Source organism: Carettochelys insculpta, chromosome 18 (genome assembly GCF_033958435.1).
Source record: "Carettochelys insculpta isolate YL-2023 chromosome 18, ASM3395843v1, whole genome shotgun sequence".
NCBI classification, from domain to species: domain Eukaryota; kingdom Metazoa; phylum Chordata; order Testudines; family Carettochelyidae; genus Carettochelys; species Carettochelys insculpta.
The window spans coordinates 32,407,905-32,428,296 of NC_134154.1; the positions used below are offsets into that span (position 1 = coordinate 32,407,905).

At 49.1% G+C, this 20,392-nt stretch overlaps 1 pseudogene; it reads right to left on the reverse strand.

Moving 5' to 3' along the window:
• The window catches only part of LOC142022613 (solute carrier family 2, facilitated glucose transporter member 11-like), a 49,690-nt pseudogene that overhangs the window by 19,761 nt on the left and 9,537 nt on the right, over positions 1–20,392 (reverse strand).

The following is a 20,392-nucleotide window of genomic DNA, read 5'->3' on the forward strand; positions in this document are numbered from 1 at the left end:
GCCGTGTTAGTCTGTAGCTTCAAGAACAACAAGAAGTCTTGTGGCACCTTATATACTAACAGATATTTTGGAGCATAAGCTTTCGTGGGCAAAGACCCACTTCGTCAGATGCATGAGTGGGGGGAGGTGTTTTCAGAGGGGTATTTAAAGAGTGGGGTCCTAGTAAGAGGTAGATCCAGAGCTGACAAGGTCTATTCAGCAAGGTGAAAATGGCCCAATATCAACAGTACTCATCAAAAGAGGAAAAAACAAGTCAGATCCTGTTTTTGTCTCTTTTGATAAGTGTTGTTGATACTGGGCCATTTCCACCTTGCTGAATAGACCTTGTCAGCTCTGGGACCCCACTCTTTAAATAACCCCCTGAAATCACCCCCCCAACTCATGCATCTGATGAAGCGGGTTTTTGCCCACGAAAGCTTATGCTCCAAAATATCTGTTAGTCTATAAGGTGCCACAGGACTTCTTCTTCTCAAGACTGAAGGTGTACGCTAAATGTATGGTACCGTTCAACCACTAGGTGGCACTGTGTGTAAAAGATAACCTCCATACTGGCAAAACAAAAAATCCGTCCCATAGCACTTTAAAGACTAACAAAATAATTTATGAGGTGGTGAGCATTCATGGGATAGACCCACTTCTTCAGACCCACTATCTCTCTGTTACTATCCACCATACTGGGTAGACCATTCAAAAATATTCTAAGGAATACATCTAATGCAGTGGAGTCCAACATGTGGCTATTTGACCAGTTGAGTGTGGCTAGTTGGCTTGAACAATTTCAGGAGTAATGTGGCTAGTTTGCTATAGCAGTAGCCACTATAGTGGCTTCAGAACTAGTTGGACACCACAGATATAACAAAACAAACAAGCAGTCAGATAGCACCATAAAGACTAACAAAATACTCTATTAGGTGATGAGCTTTCATGGGGTAGGCCCACTTCTTCAGATCTGGAGATATCTTCAGATCTAGCCAGCTTTCTATCCATCTTACAGTCCATGTATCCAATCCATACTTCCTTAACTTATGGGCAAGAATCTTGTCGTGAATGTATCAAAAGCTTTCCTAAAGTCAAAATACATCACATCCATTGATTTTTCCCATGTCCAAAGGGCAAATTCTTCTTCGAGTGTCCCCGTGGGTGCTCCACATTAGGTGTCGGGCTCGCCCAGCACCGCAGATCGGATCTTCCAAGCAGTTTCTGCCGGACCGCGCATGCGCCGGTGCGCGCCGCTCCCTTGCGCGCTCCTGGCCACGTGCACAATCCGGTCCCCGCCAGTTCCTCTTAACCGCCGTCGGCTGCAGACGGAATCCGACTAGGCTACGGCCAAGTTAGCGTATTCAATGGTTTTAACTGTTTTTCTTTAAAGTTTTCAAGTTCTTAGGCTACTGTTAAGTTAGCCAGTTGTTATTTTAAAAAAAAAAAAAAAAACAACCAACAAGCGGGACGGCATTCAGTCCAGTCCTAGCAACAAGCGGAGCACCGGAGGCCAGGAGCCTAGGGCCATTAGCCCTCCTGCCGCGGCAGGCTATCGGAGAGGGGGAAAACAGCACAGAGAAGGTGCTAAGTACCCCATTAACAACTGAAAGACTCACCAACAATGTCCTATTCAGGATTCAAGGAATGTGAGTCTTGCCGAGAGGCAATGCCAGCGTCTGATGGGCACAGTCACTGCATAAGGTGCCTGGGGGAGTCCCATGTCATGCAGAAATGCTCCTTCTGTGCAAAATTAACAGCCAGAGCAAGGAAGGACAGGGAGATGCGGCTTGAAATGCTGCTCTTCGACAAGGCCCTCCAGCCAGACGTGCCGGAGCGGCCGCAGCAGGAGGGACCCTCCGGGGCCCATAAAAGGAAAGCCTCCTCTCTCACCCCATCAGCGCAAAAACGGAGGAAAAGTCTCCCCAGCCCGATCCCTGCCGGCAGCAACACCGAGCGGGACGGGAGGAGCGCACAGCCCCCAGCCGCAGCAACAGCTGATCGGTGGCAGCACGGAGAGCCATGTGGAGGCAGCTCAGCCTCCGATAATCAAACAGCTGCCCCGCACCGCAGGCAGGGCGGCGGCTAAACAAGCGCCGGTACCGGCGGCACCGCAAGCGGCGGCACCGACCCCGGGGAACCGGCAGTGCAGAGCGCGCAGGCACGCAGCCTGCAGGCACCGGAGGACGCCGCCCATGTGGCACCGCCTGTAAGCGTGCTGAGCACGGTGCGGACGGGGCCGAGGTCCCCTACACGTCAGGGGGCGGAGCTACCCCCTCAAGGGAAGGGGAAGGCTGCACACAAAACAAGGCACTGCAGCCCCTCTCCAGACAGGGCTGCAGAGTTGCTTTCTCTCAGCCCTCCGCTCATGCTGCAGACTCCAACTAGGAGGCAGGGGTCCCCCCTAGCCTACCCGGAGCCCCCGTCTCCATTTTTACAACCAGCCTCGCCCTGGCTGGGACCACCTTCACCCTTCCTGGGGTTTGAGCCGCTGGAGTACTATCACAAATCGCTTTCTCCAGTGTCCCAGGTCTCTCGACGATCTCGCTCCCCCAGACGCAGAGGGTATGCACCAAGGGAGTGGTCTAGGTCACCTTCCCAAGAGCAGTGCCCATGCTGCCATGGTTGCCCGTATCATGCGGGGCAGACACACCACTGGCAGTTTACCAGGGAAAGATCCCCACAGAGGGTCCCGTATCCCCGAGGGCAATCGCGAACAGGGACAGAGACTCAAGTATCTCGGGGGAACTGGTTATGGAACCCCGAGATTTTTCCCTTGCAAGCTTCCAGCGAGCGGATGTACCATCACCAACAGGAACCGGAAGGGTCCAGAGAGGCGTACCCTAGTGGTTCCTCACTCTCCTCCCCGGACGAGGCTATGGCCCCGGGGGGATGTCCATCCTCCGGACGATCTCAAACAGTTCCAAGAGCTGTTTTAAGAGGGTGGCCTTCATGCAAGGCATCCAGACTGCAAAGGTGCAAGAGAAACACCATAAGCTCCTCAAAAATCTGAGACCTCTGGCCTCCTCCAAAATAGCAATACCGCTTGATGACGCAATCTTGGAGTCCGCCACTATGATATGGCAGACCCCTGCGACTATTCCGCCTGTCCACAAGAGAGCGGATTAAAAAAAAAAAAAATACTTTGTGCCGGCGAAGGGCATGGAGTTCCTGTTCAGCCACCCACAACCAAATTCCTTGGTGGTGGAGTCGTCGCAACAAAGATCAAAGACATCTCAATTCAAGACGGGGGAACAGACAAAGATGCCAAGAAGCTAGAGCTGTTCGGCAGAAAGGTCTACTCCTTCTGCACTCTACTGTTGTGAATGGCAAATTACGCAGCGCATCTAGCGAACCATAATTTCGACAACCACACTAGGTTAACCTCCCTCATGGACTCGCTTCCAGAGGGCAAGAAACCGGTGCTCAAGGCCATCGTGCAAGAAGGCTACGTGGCCTCGAGGACGGGAGTTCAGATCGCCCTGGAGGTTGCGGACACAGCAGCACGCTCCACAGCTACGGCAGTGGTGATGCGAAGGGAGTACTGGCTCCAGACTTTGGGTATACCGAGGGACCTGCAGACAAAGATAGTCGATCTTCCCTTCGATTCGCAGAAGCTGTTTGCTGAATCAACTGAATCGGTCCTTCATTCCAGTAAAGATTCAGGAGCCACACTTAGGACCCTGGGGATTTACACCCCTCCATACAGAAAGAAAAAGTACTACCCTCAACAAAGACGGTACCAGTACCAGCAACAGCGTCCCCAGTACCACAGGGGTTACGAGCAAGGGCGACATCACCAGCACCAGCAGTACAGAACTCCCAGGCGACATTCCCAACAGAGCCGTGCGTCCTCGGGGCAGGGCCAAAGGCCACAAGTTTGACACACAGATGCAGGGCTGCGCCATCACTACCATTGCACAAGATCATCCGAAGCGGTTATTCCACCATCGCCTCCGACGATTCTATAACCAGTGGTGGAGGATCACCACAGACAAATGGATGCTGGAGATCATAGCCACGGGGTACGCCATCCCCTTCCAGTCGCTCCCACCGCCACGACCTCCACCCAGGCCCCACCTCCAGGAGGCCTCCCACATAGCGAGGCTCAAGCAGGAGGTAGACCATCTCATGCTCATAGGGGCAGTGGAAAGAGTGCCGGAGCAACTGCAAGGGAGAGGGTTCTACTCGAGGTACTTCCTCACGGAGAAAAAGACAGGAGGCTGGAGGCCCATCTGAGATCTTTGAGGCCTCAACCGGTATCTGCGCAAGCAACACTTTCGGATGATCACAATCGCCTCCATCCTCACGGCACTAGACGATGGAGATTGGTTCGCAGCCCTCGACTTACAAGACGCGTATTTTCACATAACTATCCATCCAGCTCACCGACAATTCCTCCGGTTTCATGGTAGGCAAAGAACATTTTCAATACAAGGTCCTACCGTTTGGCCTCTCCTCGGCCCCCAGAGTCTTCACCAAGACCTTGGCAGTGGTGTCAGCCTACCTGCACAGACAGGGGGTATTTATATTCCAGTATCTGGACTACTGCCTACTCAAAGGGGCCTCGAAGGAGGCGGTACTACGCATGATACGCGTCACAGCAGGCACGTTCTCTTCGCTCGGTCTGGTTATCAATCTGACAAAATCAAAGATAGACCCCACACAGGACATAGAGTTCATAGGGGCACGCATAAATTCTATTACAGCAAGAGTGTATCTACCAGAGACTTGCTTTCGGGCCATCAGCTCCCTTGTGCAAGTCATCACCTTCAGCCCTACGGTGCCGGTTCTGACGTGCTTACAGCTGCTGGGCCACATGGTAGCAGCGACGTTCATAGTACAGAACGCCAGGTTACACATGCGCATCATGCAGCACTGGCTGGTGAGCGTATACAAACCGGCAGCACACACCGTTCACAGGGTGGCGTCACCCGCAACAGAGGTGCGCAAATCCCTACAATGGTGGGTAAACCCCAAGAACCTGCTAACAGGGGTACCCTTCCACCAACCACACATATCGGTTTTTCTTACTACAGATGCCTCCCCCATAGGGTGGGGAGCACACATGGGCGAATAGGTAACGCAAGGGCTGTGGTCCTCCACGGAGCAGTCACTGCACATAAATATACAGGAGCTCAGAGCAGTGTTCAACGCCTGCAGACACTTTCGAGACCATATACAAGGCAAAGTAGTCGGGATCAGTACAGACAATACCTCCACCATGTTTTATATAAATCGGCAAGGAGGAGCTCGGTCCCGTGCCTTATGTGCGGAAGCAGTCTGGTTGTGGAACTGCTGCATCGCCAACAATATAACCTTGAAAGCCTCGTACTTACCAGGCGCTCACAATGTGAAGGCAGACCAGCTGAGCAGGCGTTTCGCACTCACGCACGAGTGGCAGATCCGTCCCGATCTGCTGCGACCGATTTTTCACGCATGGGGTTTTTCCCCAGATAGACCTGTCTGCTACTCAACACAACAAGAAGTGCCCACGATTCTGCTCCAGGGCAGGACTGGGACGGGGGTCCCTGGGGGACGCATTCGCGATCTCCTGGAGGGGCCCCCTGCTTTACGCTTTCCCTCCCACAGTGCTCATCCACGAAGTGTTGCAGAAAGCCAGGAGGGAAGGAGCCCAAATGATCCTGATAGTCCCAAGGTGGGATCGACAGCAATGGTTCCCCCTACTCCTGCGCATGTCGGACCGGCCACCGATGCCCCTTCCGGTGGCGCCGGATCTGCTCACGCAAGCCCAGGGGTCCATAGTGCATCCGCACCCCCAAGGCCTGCAACTACAAGCGTGGTTAATCCATGGCTCAGCTCCCTAGAGAGCACATGTACGGAGGAAGTGCAGCAAGTCCTAGAAAGTAGCAGGAGGGCTTCCACCAGGAAGACCTACAAGCAGAAGTGGACTCGCTCCACGGCATGGTGTTCTACCAAACAGCTAGCCCCCCTTTCGGTGCCTATACCTGTGATATTGGAGTATTTACTGGACCTCAAGAGAGGAGGACTCTCACTATCCTCGTTAAAGGTCCACCTTGCCGCCATTTCGGCGTTCAGACACGAAGAGGAAGGGCACACGGTGTTCGCCCATCCCATGGTTACCAGGTTCCTCAAAGGGTTGGTAAACCTATACCCCCCTCGGAAACCGCTTCCACCTTCGTGGAACTTGGACCTGGTGCTTAATGCGAAAACGGGACCACTGTTCGAGCCTTTGGCCACGGTTTCCCTCCGCCTCCTTACGATAAAGACGACCTTTCTTCTCGCAATCGTGTCAGCTCGCAGGGTGAGCGAGCTTGCGGCAGTTATGGCAACGCCACCCTGCGCTGTTTTTCCAAGGAGGCGGTAACCATACGGCTGCATCCAGCCTTTGTTCCTAAAGTTTCTTCTGCGTTTCATATTAACGAACCTATCGTTTTACCCTCGTTTTATCCAAAGCCTCATAACTCTAACAAAGAGGCGCGCCTACACCTCCTGGACGTGAGGAGGGCGCTAGCCTTCTATATAGACAGGACCAAGTCCTTCCGGAAAACGGATAGACTCCTAGTCTCTATCGCTGCCAAATCAAAAGGAGAATGTCTCTCTTCGCAGAGAATCTCGAAGCACATCGTATCTTGCATAAAAATGTGCTACGAACTCAAAGAGACTCCTTTACTGGCCACGCCCAGGGCTCATTCCACAAGGGCGGTGGCGGCATCAACAGCCTTTTTCAAGGGCGTTGCGCTAAAAGACATTTGCAGAGCGGCGACCTGGTCATCCTATGACACCTTCGCCAAACATTATGCCCTTCACAGGGTATTCCAAGAGGACACCCGTCTCTTGACAGCGGTCCTCTCGGGGACAAGCTGCACATAATCCGATTACCCACCTCCTATCTTGGGTTACTGCTGGGTAGTCACCTAATGTGGAGCACCCACGGGGACACTCGAAGAAGAAAGAAAGGTTACTCACCGTAGTAACGGTGGTTCTTCGAGATGTGTCCCCGTGGGTGCTCCACTACCCGCCCATCCTCCCCGCTTCGGATCTCTGTTTAGTGTTTTGCAGGAGCATCCAAGGCGGTTGGTCAAGGAACTGGCGGGGACCGGATCGCGCACGTGGCCAGGAGCGCGCAAGGGAGCAGCGCGCACCGGCGCATGCGCGGTCCGGCAGAAACTGCTTGGAAGATCCGATCTGTGGCGCCGGGCAAGCCCGACACCTAATGTGGAGCACCCACAGGGACATATCTCGAAGAACCACCGTTACTACAGTGAGTAACCTTTCTTTACCTCATCATAGAAACTAATCAGATTGGTCAGGCATAACTTGCCCTTGGTGAATCCATGTTGACTACTCTTTCCCTTCTTCCAAGTGCTTCAAAATGGAGTCCATGATTTTTCCAGGGACAGAGGTAAGGCTGACAAGTCTATAGTTCCCTGGATTGTCCTTCTTTCCTTTTTTTAAGATGGGCACTATGTTTGCCTTTGTCCAATCATCCAGGACCTTTCCCAATCTCCACAGGTTTTCAAAGATAATGGTCAAAGGCTCTACAATGGCATTTGCCAATTCCCTCAGTACCCTGGGATGCATTAAATCTGGACCTGTGGATTTGTGTGCATCTAGCTCTTAACCTGTTCTTTGCACATTGCCTAGTGCCATAGTCTGAGAACTGACCTTGTCCGTGAAGACTGAGGCAAAAAAATATTGAGTACTTCAGCCTTTCCCACATCATCTGTCATCAGGTTACCTCACTCATCCTGTGTCTACACGTGCCCCTTCCTTTCAAAAGGGGCATGTTAATGAGTGGGTTTGAAATATGCTAATGAGGCGCTGCAACAAATATGCAGCGCCTTATTAGCATAATGGCAGCCACAGCGATTTGAAAGTGCGGCTTTCTGAATCACACACCGCCCATGGAGACGGGACCTTCCAAAAGGACCCCCTCTCAGTTTTCAAAAGCCCTTCTTCCTATCTGGTGATCAGAAGAAGGGCTTTCGAAAACTGGGGAGGGTCCTTTCGGAAGGTCCCATCTCCACAGGCGGCGCACAATTAGAAGAGCCACACTTTCAAATCGCTGCAGCCACCATTATGCTAATGAGGCACTGCAATGAAGATGGGACCTTCCACCATTATGCTAATGAGGCACTGCATATTCATTGCAGTGCCTCATTAGCATCTTTCAAACCCGCTCATTAACATGCCCCTTTTGAAGGGAAGGGGCACACGTAGACCCAGCCAGCCAGTAACAGCCCCACACCCTTCCTGATAGCCCTCTTACTGTTAACATGCCTGTAAAAGCCCTTGTTGTTGCCCTTCACATTCCTTGTTAGCTGCAATTCCTACTGTGCTTTTGCTTTCCTGATTACTCCCTGGCATTCTCCAGCCATATATTTATACTCCTTATTATTCATCTCTCCAAGTTTCCACATCTTATAAATGTCCTTTTTGATGTTCAGTTCACCAAGGATTCCCTGGTAAGCCAAGCTTGTTGCCTACCAGATTTGCTTTTCTTATGGCACATCGGGATGGTTTGTTCCTATACCTTCAATAAGACTTCTTTAAAATACTGCCAGTTCTCCTGAACCCCTTTTCCCCTTCATATATTAGCTTCCCAGGGGATCTTGCCCTTCAGGTATCTCAAGAAGTCGAAGTCTGCTCTTCTGAAATCCAGGATCTATATTTTACTGCTCACCTTTCTTCCTTTTGTCAGAATTCTGAAATCTGCCATCTCATGATTGATGCAGCCCAGGTTGCCAGCCGCTTGTATTTCTCCTACTAGTTCTTCCCTGTTTGTGAGCAGCAGGTTGAGCTGCACATGGTTTTCTGCTAGTTCCTAACCCATTCCCCAGGCAATGTTCAACCCTGCTGAAGGGGACAGGGGCATATGTTCAATGGTCAGGATATAGGCCCAAAGAAACTAGCATGGAGCTCAGATGGAAACTATTTTATAGCCAGGCAGTTGGGAGCCATCAGAGGAGGTCTGATAAACCAGCAGTGTTAGACCTGTGAGCCTGCTGGGAAAGGACATGGGCTGTAGGGTTTTAGAGCTCTGTTGAAAGAGGGAAGGGAAGTGGGGCTTGTGCAGGGGAGACAAAGAGAACAGAAAGGAGTCAAACATATTCATCTTGTGGTTTCAGAGGGATGGGAAGAGAGAGTAAGTGTTGTGATTTACCCTTGGTGCATTTCATCTCATCCTGTCTGTCAATAAAGAGATACCTGGGACTTTCAGGAAACCATGGGAGAAAGACCAGTTGGGCTAATGCTGGGAAACAGCTGCTGGAGAGCAAAAGAGGCCAATACTTTTCTCCACCAAGTAATTCCCTGAGTGAAAAACAAAAATAAAGTAAGTGTCTCTAGGTGGTGGCTTTCAGTGCTCTGCTGGAAATGAGATTCTGATCCTATGAAAAATAGTCCAGTTCCTATGTGAAAGGTCTCCCTATTACAAAAGCTGCTTATTTCTTGTCAGCTTCAACAGAGAGACAACAGAATTAATTGTGTAGCTAGCTTAACTGCCTTTTCACCCTAGAGGTGAAAGTAACTTAAGTTTCTTATAGGTACTGTTGTGATACTACAGTACCTATAAGAACTATAAGTGTTGGGTGGAGTGTGGAGGCTCAGGGCAGGGGACTGGGAGTGGATGGGTTGCCAGATTCAGGGCTGGGGTATGTGAGGAAGGGCTCAGGGCAAGGGGCTGGAGTATGTGTGAATGCAGAGATTGGAGAGGGGCAAACGTGCTATTTAGGGAGAGGGGTCAAGCACCCCCAAGATGCATACTAGGAGGCTGCCTGCTGTTCCCTTTTATTTCACTCTCAGGGAGCAAAGAGGGAAGCTCGAGAGTAGGCCACTCACTCCTCCGCCCCCTCACCCCCTTTTGCCATCCAGTAAGAATCAGAATGCACACACGCTGTAAGCTTTGCTCTTGTTCCTTGAGGGGAAGGAGAGCAACAAGCAGCCTGTCTGTTTGAATCTTTGTGAGTTGGGGGTGTTCCACCCTCCACCCTCCCAAAATGGCTCCCAGTGGGGGCTTGAGGGTAGGGCAGTCCTGGACCGGCAGAAGAGCATGCCCCCAGCAAGCATCTTTAATCAGGCTTGCTGCTGCTGTGGAGCCCAGCTGGAAGCACACCACCTCATCCTGCAGCCAAGCACACCAGCCAGCTGGCCAGAGCAGCACATCAGACACCCTGGCTTACTTACACCTCTGCTTTACCTCTAAACTAGGGATCACCCACTAACCATTGGGACACATCAACAAGGAAAACTTGCCCCACTGTTGTCTGTGCTATACTGGTTCTGAGGAGCTCAGCCTCCAGGGCTGCCAAGCCAGGACTTTCCAATAATGGGAAATTAAATTTAAAAAAAGGAAAAACTTCAGGAATTCATTCAACATTATGCTGGGACCTACGGCATGATGTATTCTGGGCAATGTAAACTTGTTAAAAATGCAGTGGAATTTAAAATAGTGATAGCTGCTTTAAATGTGTTAACACACTAAGGCTACGTCTACACGTGCAGCCAACATCGAAATAGCTTATTTCGATGTTGCGACATCGAAATAGACTATTTCGATGAATAACGTCTACACGTCCTCCAGGGCCGGCAACGTCGATGTTCAACTTCGACGTTGCTCAGCCCAACATCGAAATAGGCGCAGCGAGGGAACGTCTACACGTCAAAGTAGCACACATCGAAATAGGGATGCCAGGCACAGCTGCAGACAGGGTCACAGGGCGGACTCAACAGCAAGCCGCTCCCTTAAAGGGCCCCTCCCAGACACAGTTGCACTAAACAACACAAGATACACAGAGCTGACAACTGGTTGCAGACCCTGTGCCTGCAGCATAGATCCCCAGCTGCCGCAGAAGCAGCCAGAAGCCCTGGGCTAAGGGCTGCTGCCCACGGTGACCATAGAGCCCCGCAGGGGCTGGAGAGAGAGCATCTCTCAACCCCCCAGCTGATGGCCGCCATGGAGGACCCAGCAATTTCGACGTTGCGGGACGCGGATCGTCTACACTGTCCCTACTTCGACGTTGAACGTCGAAGTAGGGCGCTATTCCTATCTCCTCATGAGGTTAGCGACTTCGACGTCTCGCCGCCTAACGTCGAAGTTAACTTCGAAATAGCGCCCGACGCGTGTAGACACGACGGGCACTATTTCGAAGTTGGTGCCACTACTTCGAAGTAGCGTGCACGTGTAGACGCAGCTTAAGTGACAGAACAAATTCTTAAAAGTGGTCACTTTTCCCTTCCTTTTAATTGTGGGAACCGTAATGCCATTCCATACTTCCAGTGGCCAGTGAGAGAAGAGGCCAAGAAATGGGAATAAGGTAAAAGAAAGATGTCAGTGGGTTCTGAGCGTGAGAAGGGAGAAGCAGACACTGTGCTGTTACTCAGAGTATAGGAGTCAGCAGAGGTTGATATGACCACTGGAAGCTTTTGGTAAACTTCATGAAAAAAAGTTAATTTTGTTATCCTCACATCAAGCTCTATGTTTATGCGCGCAGGTCCTGATGGTTCTGTCAGTATATCATATAAATAAATATTGCTTTGCTCTCAATTCCACCCTTCTAAATTGCATGTTACAGCTGACTTGTCTTGTTTGCCACTAATGCTCCAACTAGACACTTGCAGAATACCATCTCAGCATGTAAATTTATCTAACTTAGAGCTGTTGCTATTTCTGACTCAGGTAAACAGAATGATTCCACATGGAAACTATTCAGCTAGACAAATCCATGATGTAAATTCCCTTGTAATTAGCTGATCAAAGTGAGTATGGGAGGGATTTTACCCCTCCCCTGTTTCAGAGACAGCCACTAGAAAGAAGTTGGATGACTAATGCAGGTGCCAGCTGAGGTTCGTTCCCTCATAGAAGCTGGTAGTTTCAAGGCACTAACAGACTATATCTCTAACCTTAGACCAATTATTTGTCCTGTCAGAATTCCTCCAGTCAAAAATATGGAACTGCCCATGGCCATAGTGCCTCGGAGATGCTTCGGGGCAACCTCCCCAGTATAGAGTGGTTGCACACAGAGGCCAATACCTATAAATACAAAAGGAAATATTTTCCTGTTATAAATTAAACCTCATTGGTTTTTGACTTGGTAAATGACATTGTGTATGGACTTATGTCCAAGACCCTTTGTCCTATTGCCATCTTTTGCTTGGACAGTGGCTATCAGGGACATGTATGCAGCTCTGAGACCTCCTTAGTAGAACATTAGCTTGTACTCAGAGAATTAGCCATATTAGTCTGTATCTTCACAAAAAAAATGCAGCCTTGTGTCACCTTAAAAACTAACAATATTGTTTATTGGGTGATGAGCTTTAAGTTCATCAACTAAAATATATTGTTAGTCTGTAAGGTGCTACAGGACTGTTTTTATTTACTCTTTATTAGCTTGTGCTGCCCTCTTGACATTTTGTAATTGCCCTTTTAGTCATGTCTAAAACTTCAAAGGGCCTGTGAATCACTTAAAGCATTCTGACCAATTTTACTGTTGAATATGTATAGCTAAATTCATTGCAGCCAAAACAGTGAACACACATTAGCAGGAGTATCTCATGGTTCCTAGGATGACTACAGATATATTGTCCTGCTATGATCTCTCTTTTCCACCAGGGCTCTAACATATGGGGCTTGTCTATACTAGCTCCCTACTTCGAAGGGAGCATGGTAAGTAAGGTGTCGGGAGATTATTAAAGAAGTGCTGCGCTGCATAAGCAGCACTTCATTAAGCTAATTCTCCCCCGCATCAACTCCAAAGTGTTAAACTTCAAAGTGCCAGCTCGTGTTTAGCCACGGCTAACCCACCGGAACTTCAAAGTGCCTAGGCAACTTCAAAGTCCCTTTACCCCTCAACAGTATTTGTTTCTGTGACCTTTGTTATTCTTTTAGAAAAGGAGCAATTCTGATGAACAATTTTTTGAGGAGTAAAAGGACTTCAAAATTGCCCAGGCACTTTGAAGTACTGGTGGGTTATCCGTGGCTACAGGTGAGCCGGCACTTCAAAGTTTAATATTTCAGAGTTGCCACAGGGCAGAATTAGCTTAATGAAGTTCTGCATATGCAGTGCAGCACTTCATTAATAATCTCCTGACACCTTACGTACCATGCTCCCTTTGAAGTAGGGAACTAGTGTAGACAAGCCCAGAATGAGGTATTTTGCTCATTGCACTGTTTCCTATTTGTAGCGTTGTGTGTGTCAATCCCAGGACATGGGAGACACCAGGTGGGTTAATCTTATATTGGATGTCATCTCACCTCAGGCTTGCCTACACTAAAGTTGATGTAAATTATCTCTCAGGGGTGTGAAAATGATGCACACCCTTTCTCTCCTGAGCAACATAACTTACATCAGCTTAAAGTGGTGTCCACACTGCACTATGTCACCGGGAGACTCTCTCCCATCAACATAACTTCTAGTTCTGCTTCTCCTTGAGATGGAGTAAGTATGCCAATGCGAGAGTACTCTCCCATCTGCTTAACATGTCTTCCTCTGATGTGCTACAGAGGAACAGCTGCATCAGTAACTAGTCCCGTAATTCTCACAGTCATTTATGACAGAGGTACCTTGCCCTGATCTTATCTGTTTTTACGTCTCCTTGTTCCTCTACCTCTACCTTATTGCCATAAGAATCTACCTAGCATGATTTAGTCTTTTCTCAGCAGCCCTTGCATCTGCCTTTTCTTCTCATTATCGATTGCTGTTTTTGTTTTTTTTTTTAATCTAGGGTCCCACTGCCAAAACTATTGTAAAGCATCATTCCCTGTATATCAGAGCAGAAGTGGTTCTTGTGACAGTTCAGGGCAACTGCACCCATACTTCTCTCTGGTTCAACAATGGCCCTGCTCTTAGGTTGCTGACTCTGCTGGCTGTCATCTTCCTGTGTGGAGACACAGACTCTCTCTCTTCCTACTGGGATGTCTCTATACTGGTCAGTTCCTTGCCTGCACTGTTATTCACAGCAGAGGCTGGCTGCCCATGCAGCCCTGCTTGCTTTCTCTTCAGAAATGGTTAATAGTGGGATTGCCCAGATATAGTCATCACAGAGCTCTTTTACATACAAGCCTCTTTTATACTTAAAGTGAGAGCACTGCAGAGAGAACATATTAAAAACAATAAAAGAACCTACGTGCATGCTAATAAGCTTACCAGAGATGACCTGAACCCTAGCAAGGGCTCTGGCAGGATACGTCTCTCAACACCTACCCAAAGGTTTCCTTGTCATTCCAGGTTCAATCAGGGCTGTCCTGAGGGGGAGGCAGGGCCTGGGGCAACCCCCACCAATGCCCCAGACACAGCGCCCTGGGCAACTCCCCATCCCGCAACACAGACCCTGCCCCTCTCTGCCCCCACCTTGATCTGTGGCCCCCTCCCCTGGAACGGGAGGGAGGATTACCTGGCAGACTGCATCAGCAGCCACAGAAGGTCACCTCTCCCCTGGTTTCCCCACCCCTCATTCACCATGTGACACAATGCCACAGCCTCCCAGCCCATTAAGTCCTTCTTCTCCAGCTGCCCATGCAGAAATGGGGCTCAGTGGGCAGGGAAGCAGCAGCAAAATGCTATGTGGTGAGTAGCAGTAGGGAGACGATCCCCTGCAACAGCTGCTGCGGCCGCTTCCTTCACCAAGCAACCATGGCCTGCCCCAGGTAATCACCTTCCCTCTCCTCCCAACCATAAGAAGGGTTTGGTAGCCACCGCTTGGCCCTTAAAAGTGTGGGGCCTGGGGCAGCTTCCTCACCTCATCCTAGGGATGGTATCATTCAGAACAAGAGCTCAGTTTTAGGGGGTTTTAGGAGACCAATCCTTCCAAATCTTCTGCAAAATTGGGGCCCTCCATGCACCAGGAGTCCTATACATTTGCTAGAACAGGAAGAAAGCCCTGAGCCAGTTTAAAGCCAGGATGTTTATCCAAATACTCTTTCTTTGGTTGTTGGTCCTTGAAGAATCCAGTCTGAAGTATTATCTGCGAACCTCTCCAGGAGGTGGCTTCAAAGGGGCGGATAACCAGAGGAATTAGTCTGGCACCTCCCTCTCTCCAGAGTAGCTGCATACAATTCCACAGTACCATACACACAATGGCACTTTTAATCCAATGGACCCCAAAGGTGTTATGTTAAACCTTACTGGGTTACATTTAATTCAGTAATGTTTATCTTAAATCCATAAACCCTGACTGGAATGATTTAATTGAGATTGGTTCTGCTTTTAGCTGGGGGTTGGACTCAATGACTTCTAATGTCTCTTCCAACCCTCTGACTCTATAATTCTATAAGAGCTGTTCAAGATATTCTCAGTTGGACAAGTTCTTTTTGTCATTATTGCAAATATAGTGAGTTCCTATTACAACCAGGCCAATACCATAGTATAGGATTGTGGTAGGTACTGGATTTTACTGTACAAAAAAGTCTGAAAGGCTAGAAACAAGTTTGTAGTAGTGATGCTCTATATCATTCTAATTAGTTGTGTTTACATTACAATTGTAGGTAAACACCCCTGTCTCCAAGTCTCTAAAACAACATGTAAATTTACAACAGTAGCTGAACAATTATCATAAATAATAACAATAAAATTATATATTCTAGTACCAGTCACCATTGTTTATTAAAGGCAAGGACAGAAATGCACTTACCTGTATTTACACCAATAAAAAATCTTCCAACTATTAATAACTCAAACACTCCTGTTGGAGAACTGATTCCCATTAAAATGGAGGCCAGTATTGCTATGAAATTGTTCATCAGAAGAGCCCCTTTTCTAAAAGTAAAAATAGCAAAGGTCACAGAAACAAATACTGTTATAAAAATGTCTTAAAAGAGAAAGGAGAAAAGTCATTTCAGCAATACAAGTACTCTCTTGAAACTGAGATATCTGCTGCCTACCGGATGAATAACAAGCAGTTCAGTGGCACCTTAGAGACTAATACATTTATTAGGTCATGAGCTTTTGTGGGCAAAATCTACTTTGCTAGTAGGACCAATTAATGAATCACATTAAGTAGGATGTGTTTCATTCCTGCGAATATCCAAGGTAGAGAAATTGCCCTTGTAATGCACAAGATAATTTAGATCTCTATTTCAGCCAAGGTTAAAGGTGTCAAATTTGTAAATGAATTCCAATTCAGATTTCTCCCTCTGCAATTTCGTAATAAACTTATTTTGTAGAAGAATGGCTACTTTTAAATTCACTATTGAATGTTCAGGAAGGCTAAAGTTTTCACCTACAGATTTATATGTGTTCACATTCCCAGTGTCAGATATATGTCCATTCATCCTTTGGTGCAGCGACTGTCCAGTTTGTCCAACGTACGTGGTAGAGGGGCATTACTAGCACAAGATGGCATATATTGTATTATTGGATGGGCAGGTGTATTAGCCCCTTAGAGAGTGGTTATATTTAAAAACAAACATGCCTAATAATGTATGTATGGGATCTCACTCATGCACCTGGAGTGTATTTCTTTATTTGCATTCAAGGTGCATATGGAATACCTGTGAAGTGTATGCACTCTGTGCAGGGCTGTCCCCAGGGAAGGCGCAGAGCTTGGAACAACCCACTCCACACCATCCCTTCTCCCAAACTCCCATCCCTTCTCTGCTCTTGCTCTTCTCCCATTCCACCCCTTCCCCCAGGCCCCTTTCCACAAGCAGCGTGGCCTGTAGGACTAGCAGGGATCCTGGTGCTGGCAGCAAGGGCTTGGCCTATCCCTGCACTCATTGGCAATGATAGTGGCAGGAAGTGGAGTGACCCAGTCCCAGGCCACTACACTCCCCTAGCTTCCCAACGGCATCACTCCACTTCCCCTCACTACTGGTGCATGCCTGAGGTGGTTCCACCTCTCCCCACAAGCTCCCTCCCCTGAGTGATGCAGCCCAGTAGCTGAGGTATGGGGCATGGCTCTGTCAGCAAAGGGTCAGGCCCATCCCCACACTCAGCAGTGGTGGCTGCAAGTGGAACAACTTGACCCCAGCCGACTCCACTCCCTCTGTTCTGATTCTATGTGGTATGGCAGACTGGCTCCATCGGCAAGTGGGCGATCGGTGTGGCTGCCCTGGGCAGTGTTGTGATAACTAGGCCTATAAATTGACTCCAGTTGTGGGGTCAACTACAAAAACGTGTAAATGTCTGTAAAATATCATGGTAACCTTTCACAAATGGTGGTGGGAAAAGACACAAAACACAGACAGAAAAATTCAGTTAGTTCCTTGCTTTGGTGCCTGCTGCAGCAGCTGCCTCTTTGAAAGACCTACACAAGTAAAGCTTACCTACCATCCTAGGTACCACATCCCTATTGTGCTACTATTTTTTGTTTTGTTCAGCCAGGCTTATGTGTGTGTAGGGGGGTGGGGGGAGATGTTTTCCAGTGAGGCCATCAGACACCTAGACCCAACACTAGCAGCAAGTGTATACTAATATGCGGGCTATGTATTTATGTAGGCTGTGTGTGTGTACACACATACAATGTCTGTGTTCTTTTGTGCTACATGGAGTGCACATATGCTTAAGTGTAAAGGTACCTGATTAGCTATTAACAGAGATGAGTTTCATCAGCAGAATTGGACTGGCAGAATGTAATTCAAAGCTCTTCTTCCACCGTCATGTGACTGGAAGCAAGCCTGGAGATCATATCACAGGCATACTACCGAAGTCCCCAGTCCTTACTGGCTACTACAGAAGTGATTTCTGTTTCTGCTTATGTAACTGAAGAGTCTGTTCTGGCTCAAGCATGTTTCCTTCAGGGTTCTTTCTCTGTTTGCTTTCATTCCTTTCCAGTCAAAAAAAAAAAAAAAAAACGGAAAAAGAAAACAGTTTGCCAAGCCTTCCATTAATGTGCTTAACTCACCTGCCTAGTCTAACTGCCATGCTACCTCCAATGTGAGCTCCACACAGACCTCCAAGGGAAAATATGGAAGCAATGACAGACCAGAGAAGAGTCAGCAAGCTTGTATTCAGTTTGGTCTGATAGCGACTGATCCAGGTTTCATTTAGGAATTTGTGGATGTGCTGAAAATGCAGAGTCATGAATCAACCAGTATCTCAATTAGCAATTCATCACTTACCCCCAATCCCTGAGATTCCATCCTCAGAGCCAACATGTGTAAGGGGCAATATCTTACTGAATATCAGACATTCCCAGTAGAGCTGTGTCAGAAAAAAATGCTACTAACTAGCTGCAAATTAGCAGAATCTTGATTTACAAGTATAGCCAGAACAGGTTCCCTCCTTCCAAAAGACTACTGTGATCACTGTTGCTGTCATGCTTTATCTCAGGGACTACTGCCTTTAAGTTGTGCGTGAATGATCCTTCCATATAAACTTCATAAAGAGCTTGCCCATCCTTCTGAATGATGTGGGGGTGGGAACACATGCGTGTAACTTTCAATGGGACTTGTGCTCCTAAGTCACTTGTCTCTTTTCAAAATCTTATGCGTAATATAGATCTCAGAGTTGACCAGGAACTCCGCACTACTCAGACAAATGATGTGCTATTAGTCTTGGAAAGTTACTTGGTTTTTATTAACTTATTCTGTCAAAAAGTTCCAGACACTGAGTGGAATGACGAAAGCAAAAGTGGAAAATAGTTAGGTCATCTACAGCAAGGTTATGCAAAGTGGGGGGGTGATCTCCCCCCCCCCCCCCGCACCCTGAGCATGAAATTTCATAAGCATGATCAGCTGCTGGATCTCAGGCTCATCCATCCCATTAAAAACATTCAAGAATGTTACTGCCCCCATCCTTCCTCCTGAGCCCTTGATATTCCCAACATCCTACCCTAACTTCTGCATCCCCACACATTGCAACCCCCCTGCCCTGAGTCCCTCATGCACACAGCCCTGACTCCTATATTCCCAGCCCATTGCCTTGAGCCACTCACACTCCATCCCATAATTTTATTTTAGTATTTTCAGTTGACTTGTAGATTTGTTTATCATCTTAAAGCTGAGCTATGTGTGCATAATACGCATTTTTGGGATGTTCACAGCTTGAGTTGTTACCGAAGGTGATAACACAGGTACCCCAAAGCTGAGTCTACACTAGCATGTTCTTTCAAAATACATTTTGAGAAGAGGGCCCCTTTCGAAAGATCCCACAGAGCGTTTACACCCGAAACATGGGTTTTTTTAAAATAATTTTGAAAGAATGTGGCACTCCTTTTGAATCGTTCTTCCATTCCCGTTTCATGAAGAGCACCTTCTTTCAAAATCTCTTTCAAAAGAAAGAATGTGTAGATGTTCCGTGGACCGCTCTTTCAAAAGAGTAGTCCACCATGGCGCCAACCAGCTGGCCTGCGGAGATGCCCTTGCCACTACAAACTCTATTGTCAGAGTGTCCAGGCACATTTAAAGATGCAGGGACCCAGAAACCCTGTGGCAAGAGGCTGAATGCATGCTGGATGCAGGAACCCCCACGAGCCTCGTGCAGCACACTCACACAGCCATGCCAGAGCCCAGTGAGGCAGGCTCCATGGCCTGCTCACAGGACCCCCATGCTGCCCAGAGTCCCCCCACCAACCCACCAGAGAAAGCCCAGGAAGCTAGTCGGGGCCAAAGAAGAAGGCCCCCTCCTGGAGTGAGGGGGAGATAGAACTTCTGGGACTGTGGGTGGACAAGGAGGTGCTGCTCCTGCACACCCGTAGCCAGTGCCGGAATGCCATGGTGTTTGTCTGGCTGTCGGCGGGACTCACCACCAGGGGACACTCCCATACCCGCACAGCAGACCAGATTAGGTCAAAAGTAAAGGAACGGCAGCAGGCATACAACCGGGCCCAGGACTCTCAGGGCAGTGCCCACTACAAGGCCCTCAAGTGGCTAAAGGGGCCAAAGGATGCAGCCAAGCTGGAGGTCATGCTGGATATGGTGGTGCCCAAGGTGGAGTCCCAGCTGGTGCTGGATGACCAATCAGGAGCCACAACCAGGACCCAGGACCAGGCGGTGGAGATGTCCTCGGATGAGGAGGGGGTCTTGGTGATAGCCATACCCTCCACCACCTCAAGCCAAGCCCCCTCCACCTGGGCCACCCCCCCAAACTCCTTCAGGGACCCTCAGGTAGATAACCAGCAATTTGGGTGGGGCTGTCCTGGCAGCAGTCTGGCCACATGGCTGCCAACCCCATCCTGATGCATGCCAGCCAGCCACAGGCCCTGGGCCACAGAGTGGCCTGCTCATGGCATTCAGCACCCCTAACTGTGGACAGCACCACAACCCACAAGCCCAGGGAGGGGGCTGGGCGGGGACCGGACCACACCCAGCATATGGCCCACCCATCCGGGGACCCCTGGGTCTCCAGGATCCCCCAGGACTCCCAGGCTGTCGGGGGGGCTGATCACAGCAGGTGGAGAGTATGGCCCGTGGGGCCAGGTCATGGGGCTGATGGGATACTCCTGTCTCCACAGCACCGCTGTCCAAGGGCCAGATGAGCCCTGTCCAGGGTCAGGG